Source organism: Brassica oleracea, unplaced genomic scaffold (assembly GCF_000695525.1).
Source record: "Brassica oleracea var. oleracea cultivar TO1000 unplaced genomic scaffold, BOL UnpScaffold00418, whole genome shotgun sequence".
Taxonomy (NCBI): Eukaryota; Viridiplantae; Streptophyta; class Magnoliopsida; order Brassicales; family Brassicaceae; genus Brassica; species Brassica oleracea.
Window position 1 is genome coordinate 302,739 of NW_013617416.1, and position 16,406 is coordinate 319,144.

At 26.7% G+C, this 16,406-nt stretch overlaps 1 long non-coding RNA gene across 1 annotated transcript in view; it reads left to right on the plus strand.

The window, feature by feature from the left end:
- The first annotated feature begins 15,197 nt into the window (after positions 1–15,197).
- LOC106319621 overlaps positions 15,198–16,406 on the plus strand; it is a 6,103-nt gene continuing 4,894 nt past the window's right edge. The window contains exon 1 of the long non-coding RNA XR_001265509.1: positions 15,198–15,354. This is a non-coding gene — a long non-coding RNA (uncharacterized LOC106319621). The remainder of the gene's footprint in view (positions 15,355–16,406) is intronic.

A 16,406-nucleotide genomic window follows, 5' to 3' on the forward strand; every position in this document is an offset into this window, starting at 1 on the left:
ATTTTTTTCTAATTTTTTCTCAACAGATTTTATTTATAATTACCAAAAATTATAATTATAATTATAGTTTGAATTTTATTTAATATTTAAAATGAATTATTAAAATTTCAAAGTTTTAATAACATGTTTTCAAGTTTATAGTTATTATATAACATTTTATTTTTGTATACAAACAGTTTTAAACAATATATTTTCGAGAGTTTCAAAATAAATAAAAACATAATATATCCTTATAGATATAAATTTTAACCTATGTTGATAAATTTATTTTTGTAAAAATGAGAGATAATTTATTTAAATGAAACAATTCTTTTTGTTGCTAATTTAGCTATTTAATATATTTTCATTTTTAATTCATATAGCACTCATATTTGATATAACACATAATATAATTATAGAATTTATAAAAGAATAGTATATAATTTTTATTTTCTCGTTTTATAAAAAAATTTAGCTAACATTGATTTATAATAATATTATATTACTAATTACGAAATTAATTAAGGAGAATTTGTCAAATATGACTCAAAACTTGATTTGAAATGCAAACTTATATCCAAACTTGAATCAAATGCAAAACTAACCTAAAAGCCTTGTGAAAATACACTCAACCCCTTGTGACCAAACAAAAAAATAGAACTCTTTTTTACGAAAATAGCCCCGGTAAGTCGTCTGAGTCTTCTGAGATACTGGAAGTTGTCTGGTGTTGTTGATCTTAAAAATAATTTATAAATTGTTTAAAAAATATTTTGACAAGTGAAAAATTAAAATGACGTAATTATAAACAATTTTAAGTGATGTAAATTAAGATATAATAAAATTGAATAGTTTTCAACTTAGATGAGTGAAAGTAGTTAATTATGATATTATTTGGTTTAGGGTTTTACAACATATGTTGGAGTATTGTATGTATTCTTAGGTTTAGATTTTGGAAAGCTTAAATTATTTTTGAAAAATTAAATTTTTACCAATATGTGTTTATTTATGTGTATAGTAAATATTTTTTTGTTGATAAAAAAAAGTAAACACTTTTTAAATTTAATTTGATTTTTTGAAGTGTTTAGGTAGTTAATTTAATTTAGAGATTATGTTTAGGGTCTAGACGACTAACAGGTAAGTCGTCTATGAAGTCTTCTATTTTAGTTTTCCGCTAAAAATATTTTAGTTTCCCGCTAAAAATATTGAAGTCTTCTGGACGACTTACAAGTAAGTCGTCCACGAAGTTAAAAGACTTACTTGAAAGTCTTCTGAATCGAAAATAGTTAACCTAATTGGATTTTTTGTCTCCTTATATATAGAAAAATTTATACATTCTCTCTCCTCTTCTCAAATGGCTGCAACAAAAATGTAATGTTCCTCATTCTAAAACTCTTCAACCTCGCTCTAATCTCTTTGAACTTATAAACATCAAACTTTATATCAATTTATTGTTTTTTGTCTCATGTCTTTCTCACTAATTTATCTTGTTTTTGTAGATTTTTTATCACATGGTTCTCATCTTCCACTCAGTTAAAGGTAGATCTATTAATTTTAGATATGTATTTTTTGTGTTCTATAAAGGTAGATCTATCTAATTTTCCATCTATTTTCTCTGTTTTTAAGTCATTTGAAAGTTTTTGGATATGCAGGTTTTTTCAGATCTTGATTTGGATATGCAAGTTTTTCAGATCTTGATTTGGATATGCATGTTTTTGAGATCTTGAAGACTTCTGGGCTAGAACCAGAAGACTTCCAGGAAGTCTGCTAGACGACTTCCAAAAATAAAGGGCAAAATCCTATTAATAGTACAGATATCTTAATTTAGATAGATACTTCATTCTAGAAGTTAATACGGCTCGATGATATGAAAATGTTAAAATTGCAATGGATTTAGATTAGCTATTATATTATTGCAACTTTCTACGGTGGAAACACTGTTCATTGTCAAGCATTGGTGGAGATACTGTTCATTGTCAAGCATTGGTGGAGATACTCATCATTCAAGTGTTTTGTGAACCCTCCTTGACTTGGACCGCTTTCAAGTTTCTTTATCCTAAAGACTTTTCTAAAGCCATCGGAAAGTATGATTAAATATATTGTTCAGCCTAAATTGTCACTATGAATTTATAATTTTTATGTCTGAATTTAATAGTTTGTGTCACTTGGAATACGGTCCAACTCAAATGTATTGAAGACTTCAAGTGTTGTGGTGATTGTTTTTCTTCCGTCAGGGCTGAACATTATATCTATTAAATTTGATTTAATCAATTATTCGTTATGTTTTGATCCAAAAATTCTAGATATTCGTAAAGTTTTGAATAAAAAAATTTTAAAAATTAATATATACTATTATTTAAGAAGTAATATTGATTATTAGTCTATCTTCTCAATGATTTTAGGATAAGTTATTAGTTTAACTAATATTATTATTATTATTATTAGTTTTTAATATATATATTTATCTTGATATTTAAGATACCTAATAAACATATATTAACTTATATTCTACTTATATATATATATATACAGTTATTTTTAAAAAAATATTTTAATATATATACTTATAATGAATTCAGGATATATAATTAATAAATAAATATTAACAAAAAAGATATTAACAAATTTTATCGATAATGCCATAATTACGTTTATCTTATATTTAATTTATAATTTTAATGACTAATATTATATCCAGTTTTTCTATTTTTCATTGGAAATATTGATCCTAGTGCAGATATGTATTTTTAAATATTTGAATGATTAAAGGTAAATCATCATCAAAAATATATGTCTTATAATAAAAATTGTGTACTTATCTTATATATTTTATAAATTTGGAATATTAAAAAATCAAATTCCTAACCCAAAATAAATAAATATGTATTTTTACATCACAAACATCAAATTATTTTTTATATGTTAGATCATAAATGTTATCAAAATAATATTTTTAAAACTAAAATATTAAACCTTATATAAATGATAGGGCTTTTTGCAAAATTGACTCAAAACTCAAAGTCAAACCTAAAACTAACTCGTATATATTTTTTTCTTTTGTCTTATTCACCCTACAAGTTCATATTATTCACAAAAATGTCATTAGATTTTTTGTTCTTTCAAAAATGGCCTTTATACTCTCTCAACCTCATCATCTTCAAGTATTTACAAGATTGTCATTGCCATCAATAATGCACCTCAAATCGATACTAAAAAAAAACATATCTTTCACTTTCTCTACATATTCATCCAAAAAAAAACTCAAGATTTTGATTCTAAAAACTTTATGGTTCAATGGTTCATAGAGCCATTGAAGCTTACAATTCTTGGTGATCACTTTTGTTTGAGATTCTGGATGCTTGGAGAAAACTTTTGTGTGCTAAACAAGTTATCTCACTGGTTGAAATTATGAAATTTTTTTTTCCATATCTGTTCCTCCAGACGACTTCCGGGTAAGTCGTCTGGCTGTAGACGACTTATATGGAAGTCTTCTGGTCAATGCAGAGGTTAGTTTTGCAATTGACTTTTAAATGTGTTTTTCTAGACGATTTACATGGAAATCATCCATCTTTGTTTGTTAATAAAAAAATTTGAGACGACTTCCATGTAAGTCGTTTAAGGTAAACAGGTTAGTTTTGTATTTGATCGGATTGTGTCAAAATTTTGATTTTTCCTGGAAATTAAAAAATTAATATTGTTTTATACCTATACGACTTCCATGTAAGTCGTCTCAAGTTAGTTTTGCAATCGAAAAATAAAACAAAAAAATTATTTTTGTCTAGATGACTTACACGGAAGTCGTCCATCAGGCGACTTACACGGAAGTCGTCCATGATTTTATTCTGAGATTATGGTCAAACCTTTCTTATCTTGGACGACTTCCATGTAAGTCATCGAACGGACGACTTCCGTGTAAGTCATTTAGAAAAAATAATATTTTTTGTTTTATTTTTCAATTGCAAAATATTGATTTTTTAATATTCTACTGGACGACTTATGTGTAAGTCGTCCAGGAAAAGTTAAATTTTTGACACAATCAGGTCAAATGCAAAACTAATCTGTTTTCCCTAGAAGACTTACATGGAAGTCGTCTCAAATTTTTTTATTAACAAACAAAGATGGATGATTTCCATGTAAATCGTCTAGAAAAACACATTTAAAAGTCAATTGCAAAACTAATAGAAGTCTACCAGACGACCTCTGTGGAAGTCGTCTGCATCAATGTTTAATAAACTTTCATTTTCTCTAAAAGTATAAAGACTTTTTAATTTTTTTTTTTGTTAATTCATGTATATTAGTCAATATTGGGGTTACTGAATGAAATTTATAACTTAATTGATGATATTTATGAGGTTACCGACATTCATGCTTAGTAAAGTTTCTAACTAATTGAAAAGTCTTCCGTGGAAGTCTTCTACGTTAGTTTTTGTAAATTTGTTAAGTAACTTTAAGATATGTTAGTAACTTTAAGAATATCAAGTAACATGGTTTAATGTGTATTCTTAGATCATAAGATATACTTTTTTACTTATGTAAGTGCTCTATTTTTAAACTTATGTAATGTTTTATCTTTTGTGAATTTGACTAAGTTTTTTTGAGAATTCTTCTCCCTTAGTTGTAATAGATTTGATTCATTTTTTGTGTTATTGTGTTTTGCTATTGTAGTTGTATCAATAACTTCAATTATGTCAAGTAATTTTGGCAAGATAATATTGTGGAAAACGAACATATTTACCAATTTAATTCTTTAATATCTTTTCAAATTTACAAAAAAAGTCACAACTAAATGAGTACACATGCAAATCACAAAACAGACTACAAAGAAAACTATTACATCTCATTCTTCTACAAAGACAAGCTTAGACTCCACTTGATATGGAAGAAGACTCCGTCGGAAGACTTCTTTGAAGTCGTCTGGAAAACTTCATAGAAGTCGTCTGGAAGTCTTCGTTGAAGTCGTCTAGAAGACTTTCTGGAAGTCTTCTAGCACATTATATTTTAGAAAACTTCCGAGAAGACTTCCCATAATTTTTTCAAAGTCTGATCCAGATCTAAAAACATGTATATCAAACCTATATCTGAAAAACCTGCATATCATATAAAAAATGTTTAAATGACTTAAAAACAGAGAAAATGAGTGTAAAATTAGATAGATATACTTTTATAGAACACACAAAGTACATATCCAAGTGGAAGATGAGAACCATCTGATTAAAAACCTGCAACAACAAGATAGATTAGTGAGAAAGGCATGAGACAAAAAAAAAATCATATAAAGTTTAGTGTTTTCAAGTCAAAGAGATTAGAGTGGATTCGGAGAGTTTTAGTTTGAGAAAAAGGGAAAAAAATGAATTTTATGCAACAGTAGGTTACCAAATTAAGAAAAGTCAAACATAAAAACTTACCAAAATGCTCAGATTTGTTATGAAAAGGAGACATGAGAGAAGACTCCGTCAGAAGACTTCCTGGAAGTCGTCTGGCAGACTTCCTGGAAGTCGTTCAATGTCCTTTAAAATATATTTTAAATTTAAAAATTACACATGTAATAAATCATGATTTATGTGTTTAATAAATAAGATATTTTTATTTTAAAATTTAAATATAAATGGATATTGCTTTCCACCAAAATCTTTTCAAAATCTTTGTAAAATGTATTTATGAAAAGTAGTAATTTTTAGTTGTTACTTTCATTAAATAATTTACATAATTTTTAATTTTTGCTTAAAAATCAAAACTAAATTAAATTTAAATTTATGTTTATACTTTATGATAACTAAAATTTAAATTAACCAATTTTCGGAAATAAATTTAAAAATGTAACTGAATTTTTTTTTAAAAGATTTTGTAGAATTTTCTTAAATAAATATTTAATTTAATTTAAATAAAAAAGTAAAGATATAAAAATATTTTATAATAAACTTATGTACAATTGATAAACTTTCTAAATAATGGTCCAACTTAAAATATTACACTTGAAATGAAGTTGTGATTTCTATTTTTTAATAGAATAGATAGTTTACTAAAATAAAGTAGTGGCATGACTTTGTAAATAACTCCAAAAATAAAGGGCAGAATCCTATTAATAGTACAGATATCTTAATTTAGATACTTCATTCTAGAAGTTAATATATTTTAAATTTAAAAATCACACATGTAATAAGTCATGATTTATGTGTTTAATAAATAAGATATTTTTATTTTAAAATTTAAATATAAATGGATATTGCTTTCCACCAAAATTCTACAAAATCTTTTAAAAAAAATTTCAGTTACATTTTTAAATTTATCTCCGAAAATTGGTTAATTTAAATTTTAGTTATCATAAAGTATAAACATAAATTTAAATTTAATTTAGTTTTGATTTTTAAGCAAAAATTAAAAATTATGTAAATTATTTAATGAAAGTAACAACTAAAAATTACTACTTTTCATAAATACATTTTACAAAGATTTTGGAAAGATTTTGGTGGAAAGCAATATCCATTTATATTTAAATTTTAAAATAAAAATATCTTATTTATTAAACACATAAATCATGACTTATTACATGTGTGATTTTTAAATTTAAAATATATTTTAAAGGTCACGACTTTAAATGCTTCTATCATGTAACATTGAAATCGATGTCAATAATTTTTAACACAAATCTAATATTATTATTGATGGTTAAATTTTAATTTACACCCCCTTCGTAGATGAAACATTTAACCTATTTACATATTGTATATATAAAGCTTTAGTTAACTATTATTAATGGTTATATATTCCATTGAGTTAAAAAAAATTCATTTTAATATTTAAAAATTATACCAAATTAGTTTATTAATCAATATATATAAAGTTTTACAACTCCTACTCCAACAATAAATGGACGAACAATATATATATATATATATATATATATATATATATATATATATACGAAATGAATATATACATGAATGAATACATTAACGATGAACACACTTTTATCATTTATATGCATACTAATGTAATAGCATGAATGACCTATATATGTCAAAAATTTAATACTCCAACACACTTTTATATGAAAAGAACACACATTTATCAAACTGGTTTAATGTTAATGTATATAACATCATTTCAACAAATTTTAATTTTAGTTCATATTTGATACTATTTTTCAAAAATTACCTTTAAATTATTATCATTTTTTCATGACTATCTTAAATTGATTATTAAAAGACAAAATTAGCCCTCTCAAAACATTTATAAATATAAAATAAGTAGTTAAATAAGTTTATAAACTCAACTTCACCACCTAAATAGTAAATCCTAAACAATAATCGTTAAACCCTAAACTCAAATGTTAGGATATCATTAATTGAGTTTTTTTTTAAATGCTATCCAAGTTGGTGTATTTCAAGCAATGTCTCAAATAGGATATTTACTACAAAATTATTTTGCAAGTACAAAATATTATAGTTTCTTTTTAAAAATAAGTTTTGTTGTTTTTAATAGTATCCCCAAAAAATCATCTCTATTATATAGGTTCAGTTTAATTTTATTTCCATATAAATTTCAAATTTTTATTTCGGAAAAAAACTACATTCCAAATTTTAGAAATAAAACATAAATTATGTAAAATAGTATTTTTACATAACGATGTTTACAAAATAAAATAAAAATTATGTAAAATAATATTGTTACATAATAATGTTACATAAATTAGAATATTTTAGTATAGAAAGAATAAAATCCATCCGATATACGGTCAAGATCTAGTTATTAGTTAAAAACAGCTAACAAAATAAACCTATTTAAGGAATATTCCAAATTGTTATCAAACTTAGTCAAACTATTGATACATTTTTCTGTTTTTATCTAGGGGGATTTACCAAATATGACTTAAAACTTGATTTTGATTGCAAATGTATAACCAAACTTGAATCAAATGTTAAATTAACTCATAATCCTTGTAAAATTACATCCAGCCCCTTGTGACCAAACAAAACAAATAGAACTCATTTTTACGAATATATCTCCGTTAAGTCTTCTAAGTCTTCTGAGATCCTGTTAAGTCTTCTGGACGACGTCCATGGAAGGACGTCCATGGAAGTCGTCTGGTATAGTTGATCTTAAAAATAATTTATAAATTTTGTAAAATATATTTTGATAAGCGAAAAATTAAAATCATGTAATTATAAACAGTTTTAAGTGATATAAATTAAGATATAATAAAATTGAATTGTTTTCAACATAGATGAGTGAAAGTAGTGAATCATGATATTCTTTGGTCTAGGGTTTGGCAACATATGATGTAGTATTGTATGTATTCTTAGGGTTAGATTTTGAAAAGCTTAAATATTTTTTTGAAAAATTAAATTTTTATCTATATGTGATTATTTCTGTGTATAGTAAACACTTTTTAAGTTTAATTTGATTTTATGAAGTGTTTAGTTAGTTAATTTAGTTTATGAGTTATGTTTAGGGTCTAGACGACTAACAAGTAAGTCGTCTGGGAAGTCTTCTAACTCTTGCTAAAAAATTTTAGTTTCCCACTAAAAATATTTTAGTTTCCCGCTAAAAATATTGAAGTCTTCTGGGCGACTTATAAGTAAGTCGTCTAGTAAGTCTTCTGATAGAAAATATTTAACTTTATTGGAATTTTTGTCTCTATATATAAAAAAACATTTATACATTATCTCTCCTCCTTTCAAATGGCTGCAAGAAAAATGGTATGTTCCTCATTCTAAAACTCTCTAACGTCTCTCTAATCTCTTTGAACTTATAAACACCAAACTTTATATCAATTTATTGTTTTTTTGTCTCATGTCTTCCTCACTAGTTTATCTTGTTTTGCAGATTTTTCATCACATGCTTCTTATCTTCCACTCATTTAAAGGTAGATTTATTAATTTTAGATATGTATTTTTGTGTGTTCTATAAAGGTAGATCTATATAATATTCCACTCATTTTCTCTGTTTTTAAGCCATTTGAACGTTTTTAGAGATGCAGATTTTTAAGATCTGGATTTGGATATGCAGGTTTTTCAGATCTAGAAGACTGTTGGGCTAGAAGACTTCCAGACGACTTCCAGGAAGTCTTCTGACGGAGTCTTCTCTCATGTCTCCATTTCATAATAGATCTGAGCGTTTTGGTAAGTTCTTATGTTGATTTTTCATCATTTGGTAACCTTATGTTGCATAAAATTCATACTTTTTTCCCAAACTAAAACTCTTTAAACCCACTCTAATCTCTTTGACTTGAAAACACTAAACTTTATATGAATTTTTCATTTTTGTCTCATGTCTTTCTCACTAATCTACCTTTTTGTTGCAGGTTTTAATCAGATGGTTCTCATCTTCCACTTGGATATGTACTTTGTGTGTTCTATAAAAGTATGTCTATCTAATTTTCCACTCATTTTCTCTGTTTTTAAGCCATTTGAACGTTTTTAGAGATGCAGATTTTTAAGATCTGGATTTGGATATCTTGATCAAACTTTGGAAGACATATGGAACTCTTCTCAGAAGTCTTCTAAAATATAATGCGCTAGAAGACTTCCAGGAAGTCTTCTAGACGACTTCAAAGAAGTCTTCTCGACGACTTCCAGGAAGTCTTCTGACGGGGTCTTCTTCCATATCAAGTGGAGTCTAAGCTTGTCTTTGTTGAGGAATGATCTATAATAGTTTTGTCTGTGGTCTGTTTTGTGATTTGCATGTGCACTCTTTTAGTTGTGACTTTTTTGTAAATTTGAAGAGATATTAATGAAAAAGTTTGGTAAATATGTTCATTTTCCACGACATTATCTTGCCAAAATTACTTGATATAATTGAAGTTATTGATACAACTTCAATAGCAAAACACAATAACACAAAAAATTAATCAAATTTATTACAACTAAGGGAGAAGAATTCTCAACAAAACTTAGACAAATTCACAAAAGATAAAACATTACATAAGTTCAAAGCTAGAACACTTTCATTAGATACATAAGTAAAAAGTATATCTTATGATATGAGAAGACACATTAAACCATGTTATTTGATATTCTTGAAATTACTTAACAATTTTGAAAATTAAATAAACATATCTTAAAGTTACTTAACAAATTTACAAAAACTAACGTAGAAAACTTCCACGAAAATCTTCTCAATTAGCTAGAAACTTTACTAAGCATGAATGTTGGTAACCTTATAAATATCACCAATTAAGTTATAAGTTACAAAAACTAACATAGAAGACCTCCACGGAAGCCTTCTCAATTAGCTAGAAACTTTACTAAGCATGAATGTTGGTAACCTTATAAATATCACCAATTAAGTTATAAATTTCATTTAGTAGCCTCAATATTGACTAATGTACATGAATTAACAAAAAAAATTAAAAAGTCTTTATAGTTTTAGAGAAAATGAAAGTTTATTAAACATTCTGAAGTCGTCTGGTAGACTTCTAGGAAGTTGTCCATTTAGGTTAGTAATTTTGTAATTGATTTTTAACCTAGACGACTTTATGGAAGTCGTCCATCTTTGTTTGTTAAAAAAAAATCGAGACGACTTCCATGTAAGTCGTTTAGGGAAAATGAGTTAGTTTTGCATTTGATAGGATTGTGTCAGAAATTTTACTTTTCCTGGACGACTTACATGTTAGTCGTCCAGTAGAAAATTAAAAAAAATCAATACTTTGTTATACCTAGACGACTTCCAAGTAAGTCGTCTCAGTTTAGTTTTGAAATTGAAAAATAAAACAAAAAAAGAATATTTTTTTCTAGATGACTTACACGGAAGTCGTCCGTCCGACGACTTACATGGAAGTCGTCCAAGATAAGCATGGTTTGACCAGAATCTCGGAATAAAATCATGGACGACTTTCGTGGAAGTCGTCTGATGGACGACTTCCGTGTAAGTCGTCTAGACAAAATATTTTTTTTTTGTTTTATTTTTCAATTGCAAAACTAACCTGAGACGACTTACATGGAAGTCGTTTAGGTATCACAAATATTGATTTTTTAATTTTCTACTGGACGACTTACATGTAAGTCGTACAGGAAAAGTCAAATTTTTGACATAATTCAGTCAAATGCAAAACTAACCCGTTTACCTTAAACGACTTACATGGAAGTCGTCTCGCTTTTTTTTTAGCAAACAAAGATGGACGACTTCCATGTAAGCCGTCTAGAAAAACACATTCGAAAGTCAATTGCAAAATTAACCTCTGCATTGACCAGAAGAATTCCATGTAAGTCGTCTACAGCCAGAAGACTTACCCGGAAGTCGTCTGGACGAACAGATCTTGAAAAAAACTAATTTTATAGTTTCAACCAGTGAGATAACTTGTTTAGCACACAAAAGTCTTCTCCGAACACCCATAATCTCAAAAAAGTGACCCCGCAAGAATCGTAAGTTTCAATGGCTCTATGAACCGTAAAGTTTTTAGAATCAAAATCTTGGGTTTTTTTTGGATGAATATGGAGAAAAAGTAAAGATATGTTGTTTTTGGTTCATAAGAATTGAGAAAGAAAGAGTGTAAATCGATTTTTAGGTGCATTAAAAACTTCAGATTGTTTGTTCATGGTGGTTGGTGTATTGAAGGCAATGACAACATTGTGAATACTTGAGGAAGATGAGGGTGATAGAGTAAAACATGCATTTTCAAAAAAAAAATGATAGTATTTTCGCAATAATCTGAACTTTGGAGATGAAAGAGACAAGTCAAAGTTCCAAAAAAAAAACTTGGGTTAGTTTTGTGTTTGAGTTCAAATTTTGAGTTATATTTGCGAAAACCCCTTTTATCTTTCATCTTTAGTTAATTGATTCAACTTCATTATTATCTTTTTATTATAACACCTAAGGACATGGATATGGACTACATCATTTTCTCTCTCTCTATATAAAAATATCATTTTGTCTTTGTTCAGATATACCATATCACATAAATCAAAATGTGAATAAACTGTGAGATGCCAAATTATTTAGGAAATTGAATAATGCAGTTTTTTTTTTTTTTTGTCAGCGATAGAGAACTTTCGAGACCTTATAGTTGTCCCAGTTTGCGAAATTCAAGAAAAGTACCATATACAATACATATATGATGTGTTATATATATTTGAATATTCATGAATTACATATATGATGTGTTATATATATTTGAATATTCATGAATAGTATAGGATCAATACTGTTAAATGTATTTCTGTTATATAGTTATATTAACTTCTAACCAAAATTAATAAAATATATATCACAAAATAATATACTAATTTTATTTGTTATACGTGCATCTGAGTACATGTACCAAATGATAATGTACTAATTTTTATGGTTTACATTTAAAAATTCAACAATAATATACAAATGATATTTTTAATCATCATCATGTATCAAAACAACTCTTTAAATTAAAATATAATATAATTCAAATTTTGAAACAATATACATAACCAACTTTAATTAATTTACCCATATATAAAAGAATGGAGTTTAATCATGGGTTACCAAAATCAAAAAATTATTTAAATAATAAAGAAAGTCTAACAAATATACGACTCAAAAAGTAGAGTTTCGATACATATGGATCAAAATTTGCTTATTAAATATACATAAATAAGTTAAACTCCATTCTTTTATATATGAATGAGTCGTTTGCTATAAATAAATTTCGTTTGCTCTATATACGGGTCAAAATTTTCAACACTTTAGATAATATTATAAAGTTTTAAATAAAATAAATTATACTAGAATACGTTTTATCGGATATATGTTTAAATTAATTGTAATTCCTATCTAAATCAACATTACATTAAATATATGCTCTTACAAAACTATAATTTTACAGAAATCCTAATTAACAAATATTTATTTATAAATTAATATTTAAAAACTTAAAATCAATTTTTTAAACTGGCCTACGATTAATGTGTAGACATTTTTATAGTTACCAATTTCACGAGTTATCTAATAGAATATATAAAATATATAAGTAGAGGCGAGCTGAACAAACAATTTTTACTGCTATTATGAACTACCAAATGAGTTAATAATTTTTTCAAAAAATAATAATTATATGCTTTGAAAGCGCGGATCAAAATCTAGTGCTTACTTAAATTTATTAATTTTGATTAAAAACATAATCATTAAACAAGCATAGTTAGAATTTATTATCGTCTCATTTTCAAATTTCATAGCTGAAAGAAAGCAAATTTAACCTGGTCTTCTTTGTGTTCAGAAAAAAATATGGACCAAAATTTGATTTTTACGCAGACACAATCATCAATGTTTACAAGAACTTTGGGTAAAAGTGAAAAAAATATTAAGAATATGTTTCAATATAGAGTACACATACAATCCATAAACCACATGTATTTTTCATATTATGTTGGTTATTTAAGTTATAACTAGATCTTGGTCCGCGCAACCGCGGGTGTTTTCACTTTTATCTATATATATATATATTAAATGTTTATATTATTTTTTCAAATCCAATAATTTTGTTGTTTACATTTTTTTCTATTATATTAATTGTTTGAATCCACTACATGTATTTTTGTTTCTTCTTATTATAAATATATCTTATTTGATTTTTACTTAATTATTAGAGAAATAATATATACTTTCTTAAAAAAATTAAAATTATTTTACATTTAACATCTAATTATCAAAATTAAATTTACATGTATTTTTAATTTAAGTTTTAAATAATAAACAATTTTATTTGATAAATTTATTTGATAGTTTTAACAATTAAAAAACATTTGTATACACTAATCTTTAAGCATTTAGTATTAGTTACTAGAACATATGATAAAATGAACTAATGAATTTTAAACAAAAAACATTGATAATTGTTTTTAATAAGTTACAATTGAAGGTATATTATTAAAATATAAGTTTATATGTAATGTAATTCAAACATATACAAATTTAAATAAGCCTTTACAACAATATATAAATCTTATCTATTAAAACATTATATATCTTATAAATGGGCCAATGATAGGGTGGGCAAAAAATCTGAACCAAACCAAACCAAACCGACCCAACCAAACTCAAACCGATCTAAACCAAACCAAAATATATTTCCAAACCATTTGGTTAAAAGTTTTATCAATCCAAATTGTTTGGTTTTGTTAAAAAAAATGAAGTGATTATTGAATTATATTAACTAATTATATCAATAATATTAAAATTTAAGATATTTCTTTACATTTTTACCACAAAAATAAGATATTTAACCATCTAACCTAAACAACTATTTTTTATACATTTTACTTATAAATAAATAGAAGAAATATATTAACAATAAAATAGAAATATAAATATCATAAACTATCACCAAAACAAAAAAAACTACTTGTGATATATATATATATATATATATATATATATATCTATATATATGTTTATCATAAACTATGACCAAATCATAAAAAATACTATGCAATAGCTTATAAGTTAGTTTCTTATGTACAATTGTTTATATGGTTAATTTGGAAAAAAACATAAGATGTGTTTATATTTCTTTATAATAGTAGATTGGACTTTAGATAACGATTAATGTTTTAACGAATATAAGTAATGATCTTAGGAGTATCTTTTATGTTTTGTATATATGTGTTTTCAGATAATTTAAAATTTGAAATGCACGGTTCAAGATTCTTAAAATACACATTAATGGCTTCCTTCCAATCTTATAGGAAAATAGTTATTATAGTCAATAATATATGAGGTGATTTTAGTAATGATGCCAAAATGTTATTAAGAAATTAATGAAATATGATTTTTTAGTAATGGTCTATTTTCAAAAATATCACACATGAATCAAGGTTGTGACTTCTTATTTAGATTTTTGTAAGACATAATACGATCATGTAGTATATATCTCAATATTTATATTCCATGAAAAAGATAATGAATTGGTTTGGCCTAGTGGTAAATGGGTTCCAGCTGGAGATTCCTCCCGGAGTTTGATTCCTCTTGGCCATCTATAGATGCTTTAAGTGGCAAAAAAAACTCGGATTTCTATTGGTCACTTGGTTATTAGTCTTTGGGCATAGAAAATATTTGGCATCACACCATTATCAAAAAAAAAAAATTAAAGTTTGTATGGAATATATAAAAATTAATCTTCTAAATTTAGTAATAATAGTTTGCGTGACGATTTTCGAGAGTCTCTTCACTCGCCATCTTCACTCGCCATCTTCACTATAAATACATGCTCTTAAGCTTACACATCCTTCACGAAAAAAAAAAACCTTTTTTCTTCTGATTACTTATAACTTTATAAGTGTGTTTGCGTAACTAGCAAAAGAAAAATAAAAAACATGGCAAGCTCCAAATTTCTTGTTGTCTTGGCTTTGTTCTTTACATGCTTATCTCTAAATTCAGCCAACTATCGAAACAAACCCTGGGAACAAAGTAAGTATATTTATCCAATTTCTCTTTATACCCTCTCCTGATATTATAAATATAGAATATGTAGATCGTCTTGGTTTTGTATACATGTCCGTGGCAATTATTTTAATTACATCGATGTTCTCTCTTCTCATATATTTAGACTGATGGTTATCACATGTTATATATTCACATATATGTATATATATATGAATACATGATTGTAAGCTCGTACATCCTTCACACCAGAGAAACCCCCTTTTCTTCTAAATACTTAAAAGGCTATTAAACCAAAGTGTGCTCAATCTACTTATCAAAAAAAGTGTGCTCAATCTCCAAGTTTCTTGTCGTCTTAGCTTTGTTCTTTACCTGCTTATCTCTTGCTAATTTAGCCCCCTTTTGGAGCAACCCATGGGAACAAGTAAGTATATATATATCCTGTTCATCTTTGTACCCTTACGTTGTAGGTATAAATATAGAAATATGTAGTCTGTAGACAGCATGTATGTAGATCAACTTGGTATTTGCATACATTTTTATGGTTAGTTTATGTGACACCCGTCACCTCCTATATGGAGGACAGCGTGTCACCCCCGACGCGTCATCATACAACAATGTGATACCCGTCTCCCTGACACTAAGGACGACGGGCCACCACAATATCCCGTAATATAAAAGCCCATAAACCCGACAACTCTCACCCATGCCCAAATAAAATCCGAAAGAAAAGTCCAGTAGCACCAAATCCGTCCAAATATCACATACTTGTTTGTCTCACCTGAAAAGGGGAAGAGTGAGGGGTGAGCGACAGGGGAATCGCTCAGTGAGGTATGGGATGCCACCCCGAAGTCCATGGACCCGGACATAGCACTCCGAATAAATATAATTTAATTCTAATGCATGTCAAACACAGTACCTAAAGTACTCAAGCAACAAACAATGGTCCTAGCGAGGTGCACACTCGCCGCCCACTAACAGGCCAAAACACTACCGAAAAGGTGCTCGGTTCATACACACACCGAAAAAGTGCTCGGTAACACACGCCCGTAGACGATTTATCGACACTTCCAGTCTAC